Genomic DNA, 6,876 nt, shown 5'->3' with positions numbered 1-6,876 from the left:
GAGCTCTAAGCTCAGGGACCCCCGGCTCTGCCCCCTGAGACCTCCAGGCGGGGGGAGGGCTGGCTGGGCTGCAGCGGCACCTCCCTCCGCCCCCCCTGCCCCCACCGGGTCCTGCTGAGGCTGCTAAGCCCAGGGGGCTGGCATCCCCGGCCCTGCTCTGCTCAGAGACACCCGCCGCCCCCCTGTCGCCTGCTGGAAAAATCCAGCTCCTCGTCCCAGCATCAGGTCCCCCGGAACCGGGCTCACCTCACCCTACTCCACCAGCTGCCCTTCCCTGCGGGGCTTCCTGGCAGGAACACCGGTCCGAGGTGACTGCGTTAGGCAAAAAGTTTCGCTGCGGATTCTGTATGTCGGTCTCTGGGCTAGGAGGCTGGCATAGCTCCCTTACTTCACAGCTGGCGAGACAGAGGGGCAGGGGGAAGGGGGGAAGGGGTCAACTCCCATCTCTCTCCATGGCCACGCCTGCTGCTGTTTCTGCCCCTTACGTGTAATTCTTTTCGTTTGTCCGTTCGACACTTATTTATTGAGCACCTACTCCATGCTCGGCCGTGTTCCGGGGGCTCAGGACACGGGGGCCACAGAGCCCATGTCGCCTGCCAAAGAAGGTTGCCAGATACGACCGGGAGTCAGGCCGTTTCTTCGTTAGACGGCAAAAATGCCATCAAGTGCCAGCTCCTCACGTCCCACGTCCCACGGGAAGACCCCACAACCAAAGGGCCAGACGACAACGTGACAGGAGCCAGTTGCGTGGGTACAGATTTATCACCCCGACGAAGACGTGCCCGTGTGCTGAGAGGACCTCAGGACACTCAGCCAACACTTACCAGCTCTGACCGTCTTGCCTTCGTGGCCTGTGTAGAGAGTACAAGGTGGCCAGGGAACCAGGGCACAGCCATTGCTCTGTGCACCCCTGTCCTCATGGGGCCGAGGCATCAGGTTGTTTCAAAGCTTCCGGGTAATTCTAATCGGCAGCCTGAGGTGAGGACCCCGGTCTAGATTTTGCTCTATTTCTGAGGTTTCCTTTCCTTGCCGTCATGCCTGATACACACACACACACACACACACACACACACACACACACCCCAGTTGTATACTGGGAGGGGCAGAGACAGAGGGAGACACAGAATCCGAAGCAGGCTCCAGGCTCCGAGCTGTAGGCACAGAGCCCGACGCGGGGCTCGAACTCACAAACCGAGAGATCATGACCTGAGCGGAAGTCAGATGCTTAACCGGCTGAGCCCCCCAGGCGCCCCTAGAGTCTGTGATGTTCTAAGCATCGGACAGCGTCCCATCTACCATCCCACTCTTTTACTGTTTTGTGAACCATACTTTGTGATTTTTGACAATTCTGTCTTAACACTGTGCACTTTTCACGCCCAACGATTATAACTTATTATTATTTCCCTTCAGTAGCCTGCGATTCTAATATTCGGGGAGTGTAGCCTCCTGGGGCTGGGAAATGTCCCTCCTCTGGAGCAGGGAGCCCGTCCCCACAGCTGAGTTCTCCCCCGGGCCCTTGGTTACACCCCTTCCCTTTCCAATCCCACCCGAACCATCGTTAGCTACTCCCTTCTCCAGGCTTGCTTCAGATGGCCCGAGTTTATGGCTGTCGCAAGATGTTAGTGGCCACGACAGGGACGATTAGACCAATCAAGCTGGGCGAGACACTCCTTCCGGACTTAGGACCCGCAGCGAGTCCCAGAGCCCCAGGCGGCTACCGTCCACGCGGGCCGCGCCTGATGGGTCTCTGCAGTCACAGAGTGACGCTGCCCCTGTCAAGCAGCGCCTCCCTGTGTCATGGGGGCCCCTGCAGAGGGTCCCCCAAGGACTGGGGTTCGTCGGCCTCTTCGGTTCCAGGCTCCCCCTCCCTTCCCTACTGGAACCTCCTTCTCTCTCCCCTCCCGGCTCTCAGGACAGCATCTCCGCTGGGGCCTCTCCTGAGGGTGTCGCTGCACTCGGACTCCAGGCCCTCACGGTGGAGGCTCAGTCCCCGTTAGTGGTTCTGAGCCCCGGGCACTGGTTAGACCACAGCCTTTGACCCACCCTGGTTTCCAGTCTGGGCTCTGGCGTTTTCTCTCTGTGCGACCTCAGGAAAGTTACTTAACCTCTCTGAGTTCAGTGCCCTCATAGGCGAGTTGAAAAACAAGGAAAGCGTCTGCCTTATGGGATGGAGGCCAGACTTCGAGAATGGGGTAGTCTAGTCATCGGCTCGACAATCCCCGAAACGCTGGTGATTTCTCTGGCCCAAGCGCACGGAGGTGAGCCTCTTCTCCTGAACCTGGAGGGTGGCCCCACCCCACCTGGGCCTCTCGTCACAGGAGCAGTGAGAAGAGTGAACTTCCCATCCCACGGGCCAGGGGGGGCGCAGATCCAGCCTCCAGCACTCACTCAGTGTGTGACTGAGTTGGGCAAAATGATGGAGCCTCATCAGTTTTCCCCTCTGTCAAATGGGCACAATAGTACTGAGCACGTCGGGTCGTGTAAGGATTTGACGAAGGCCTTCTCAGTGGGAGGTGGATTCCTAAGCGCAAATCATTTGAGACTCTGACTGCCTGGGAATTTCTCCACATCCTGGTCTGTAAAGCAGCGTCTGCTTTTTAGAATGCCGTTACCCTTCCGGGCCCGAGGGAGTGCGGCGCCGAGTGGCCCCTAACGGGCTCCCTTCCTGCCACCGCCGCACCGAGAGATGAGAAAGCCAGGCCAAGGGACACGAGATGAAACGTCTGGGGACGAGACAGTGGACGCCGTGCTAACTTCTGCGGGGCAGACGATTAGAGAACGAAACGGTCTAGGATGAAGGGCTAATCGGGCAGGACAGAGGCTCGGGGCGCAGGAGCCAGGGGTGAGGGAGAGGCTCCCACAGCCCCGGGGGCAGGGCTGGCCTCGGTGGCCGCGTTCTCCTTAAGGATGCTCGTCGTTCCCGGCGACGCAAGTCAGGCACAGGTGCTGGGAGGCTTCTGGAAAGTGCAAAGCGGTGAATATGAGCGCGTAGGTCGCCTGATGCCCCTGCCTCCCAGAGACGGTGGCCATGAAATCATTGGTGTCTTTCTCTATTCTTTGTTTCTCCACGTGCGTGGTTTCCACGTCCCTCAGGCGAGCTAGGACGTGAGGCGGGAGCACCCAAGCCTCCAGAACAGCGGGGGTCACTTCTTGCTCCCGTCACACGTCCACTGTGGTCGGCGGGAGGGCTCTGCTCACCACAGACACCCAGGGGCCAGGCTGCGGGGGCGCCACTGTCCTGGGGTGTCAGCGTGTCCTCATGTGCTTCCGGGTCTCGGTGACGGGGACGAACGGACAGGAGAATTGAGCTTTGACCCTTAAATGCTCCCTCCTGGAAGGTTCTCTCCCCGCCTCTATTCTCGTTCCTTGGCCAACGCGGGTCTCGCGGCCACGCAGCCACGCAGGCGACGGGGACGTGGGGTTGTCCTGTGGGAGCGCCGGAAGGACACGCGGGTCTCAGCGAACCCCGGCCGCGACCTCCCTCCACATGCTGCACGCGCAGATTTGGGTCCTCACCCGACACTCCGCTCTGACCGCTTTTCTGTCTCTTCCATTCCTGGAAACAGTCCATTTGACTGATGTCCCCACCAACCTCCCACCATCGACGTCTGGATGGTTTCGTTCTTTCCAGCATATGTAACACGGCGAGGGATTTCTTCCTTCTTTCATCATCCTCTAAATTTCTATTTTGTTAGAAGAGGTTCCCGTGAGACGTTGGGTGAAACAGCATGACGTTTGAAGAACCGATAACGGCTAATATTTGGGGAGGGAATAATCCTCAGGTTCCGTTCACTTACTCCCACATCTGGGACGTTCTCTCGCTCTGCTGGCTCCCCCCACCCCCCGGCCCCTCCACCGTCTTGCCTGGACCGGTGCAGGGGCCTCTTGCCCTGACCCTGCCCTTGTCACTCTCCCCAAAGCAGCCAGGTGACCGGGAGACTCAGGGCAGAGCCGTCCCTGTCCTGCTCCACGGCCCCAGGCCCCCGCCGCACTGGGCACAGTCTCCCAGGGACCCTGAGCCCCCATTTCCTCCCCATTCCCCCGCAGCCCTCCCCTACCCACAGCCCCATGCTCCTTCCTGGGCCTGGAGCCCTCTGCATGGTCAAGCTCAAGGCTCGCCCTTGCCCTTCCCTCCAGCTAGAGCCTTCCCCCACATCTACCCCTCTCCTGAAGGGGTCTTTTGCCCCAGTGTCATCAGCTCTGAAAGGCCTTAAAGCCAAGCCAAGGGCAGTCTGGCTGCACCTGTCTGTACAGCCTCACCACCCACCACGTTCCCCCCATTCAAGGTGCTCAAGCCACACGGGCCTTTCTTCTGCCACTCGAACCTCTGAGCCTTTGCCTATGTTGTTCCCTCCACCCGGAACATCCTCCAGGGCATCTCACCTGGCTGGCTCCTATGTGGCCGTCATGTCTGTGCAAAGAAGTGTCACTTCCTCCGGGAGCTCACTCAACAAGGTGGGTCCCCTGTGGCCCTCATCACGTTGTAGCTGATTATTTATACAGTTACTGCTCTCACGTCAGCCTGTCCTTCATGACTGGAGACCCCGCAGGGCACGGACTGTGTCTGCCCCAGTCACCCTGCACCCCGGAACCTGGCTCCGTACTTGGCACACGGCAGGAGCGTGAGCGTACTGGGGTCCCAGCCTGTCCAGGGCCCCGGGAGGCAGGAGGACCTTGTGGGTGGAGGAAGGGAGTGATAAGGATAGGGGACCTGGGCCCGCGGGCCCCGAGGGATGCCAGCAGGGTCTCCCTGCTCTGCTCACAGCTGCCTGGGTGGTCGGGATGGAGCCAGAAGCCCCAGCCCTCTGCGGATGAAGCCCCTCGTGCCCGGGTTAGCAGGGGTGGGGGGTGGAGAGCAGTCAGGTCACGTGCCCTCCTTGTGGGGCACGTACCGCAGGAGCCAATGGGGCTGGTGCCTTAGGAAGTGAACAGGGCTCATCCTTCATTAAAATAGAATTTGGTTAAATGACTCGCTTCCCTCATTCCCCTGTAATCACCCCCCACCCCCGCACACACATGTCCATGCCACCCAATCCAGTCCACCCCTCTTCTGAGATCCCTCTTGAGTTGCCTGTTTTGTCTGAGCCCGCGGCCGTGACATCGCGGGACCTCCATCAGCTCCCACCCGGGTCCCTGCAATGCCCTCCTTGCCTATTCCCTTTCCTCACTCACTCATTCATGCCACGTCTGTTGAACCCCTGCTGTGTCGCAGGTGCTGTCCGGGCAGGTGGGAGGCAGCAGTGCCTCCCGGGGGCCACGCGTTCCCGCCACGGCTCGCTCCCTTCCGCCCGTCCCGTTTCCCTTGGAGGCTCACCCTGCACCTTGCAGAGGGTCTGGAGGGTGGTGGATCCTGGACTTACTCTGAAGGAATGAATGAGTGAATGAATGCTGCCCCGATACCAGAAATACCCTCTGGGCTTCGCAGTTGAAAAGCTCCCGGGCAGGGGCTGGGAGCACTTGCTAACTCCTGGAAACTTCCATCCCGGTGGAGCCAGCGAACATTTGAGCCCAGCAGACTAACTGCTTCTTGCTGCAGACGGATAAGCCGGGGCAGGCAGCAGAAAGCCCAGAGCGCAGTGGCTTAAACTATCAAGCCGGGGTTGGATCGGGTCTCAGGCAAGGGTCTCAGGCAAGGCTTGATCTAGCAGCTCCGTTGTGCGACCCGACCGAGGACCCGTGTTTTTCCATCCCTCGGCTCTGCCTCCCAGAGTATCAACTTCGGCTTCAGTCTGGCTTCTCACGGCTCGAAGCGGGTCACGTATTTCGTCTTTGCTGTTTCTTGGAAGACGTTGTCTCTCCCAGTCCTGCAGGTAGAGGTGGGGTCAAGGCTGCCACCCAAAGGGGGAGGCCTGGAGTGGATGGTAGAGGGACAAACACGATGCCCCCTCTTCCCAGGGAGCAGAAACCCTCTGGCCCAGATGAGAGGCAGGGGTAGGTCTAGAACGTGGGTCTGAGGAGGAAGGCAAGCCGTGAGGCTGTCTGAGGCGGAAGGGAGTGGGTGGCTGGGTGTGAGTATCACCCCCTCCCCGCCCCCACCTCCGTGCCTCTGCCTCAGCCAACACTCCTTCTCTGGAGTGTCGGTCGTGCCAATGGAGTTGACCCGACCGGCGACCGTGGGATGTGCAAATCCAGGCTGCGGCTACTGTCCTCACCCTCTCTGGAGTGGAAAGTGGATTCCGCTCCCAGTGCGGACGAGATCCCTACCTGGAGCCCCAGCCCCTGTCCTCCCACTGACCGCCCCCGGGACGGGCACAGACACTGCGTCTCTGGGTCCTCATCGGACAGGACAAGACGTGTCACTGCACGTCCCCGTGGCTCCGCGCTGTGGCCTGAAACACTCAGGTGGCTGCACTTATTGGAGACTCAGCGGCTGTCAGAGCTGGGGGGACGGCGGGGGCTGTGCACAGGGGGAAACTGAGGCCTGCTCTCTCTCCACAGAGCTGGACTCCGCCTCGTTCCCAGGCTGGGTGTTTCTGCCGTATCACACACAGCGCCTCCCTCCCAGGAACCCCCTGAGTTAAAACTGGAGGCCCATCCCCGCGTCTCCCCAGTCCTCCTCTTGGGTTCCCTCCCCCTCAGCCACGGAGGCCAGCCAACCTCTCCAGCCTCGCCCCCCTTCACCCTCACCCCCTCTCTCTCCCACCCCTCAGCCCTCAGACACACTGAGCTCTAGAAAGTTAACAGTCGTAGCGCGTGATGTTTACTGAGGGCGTGGAATGTTCCAGGTGCTGAGCTGAGTAGTTTACATGCACTGTCTCTTTCATCTCTCTAACGTGTTTGTGATGTTTTTCTATGAGCCACATGCTGTGCCAGATGCTTTGGCGATAATCATGAACAGACTCTCACTTCTTGGCCTCCTGGAAATTCGGGTTTCAC

This window comes from Prionailurus bengalensis, chromosome C1 (assembly GCF_016509475.1).
Source record: "Prionailurus bengalensis isolate Pbe53 chromosome C1, Fcat_Pben_1.1_paternal_pri, whole genome shotgun sequence".
Classification (NCBI taxonomy): domain Eukaryota; kingdom Metazoa; phylum Chordata; class Mammalia; order Carnivora; family Felidae; genus Prionailurus; species Prionailurus bengalensis.
This window is presented reverse-complemented; position numbering follows the sequence as displayed.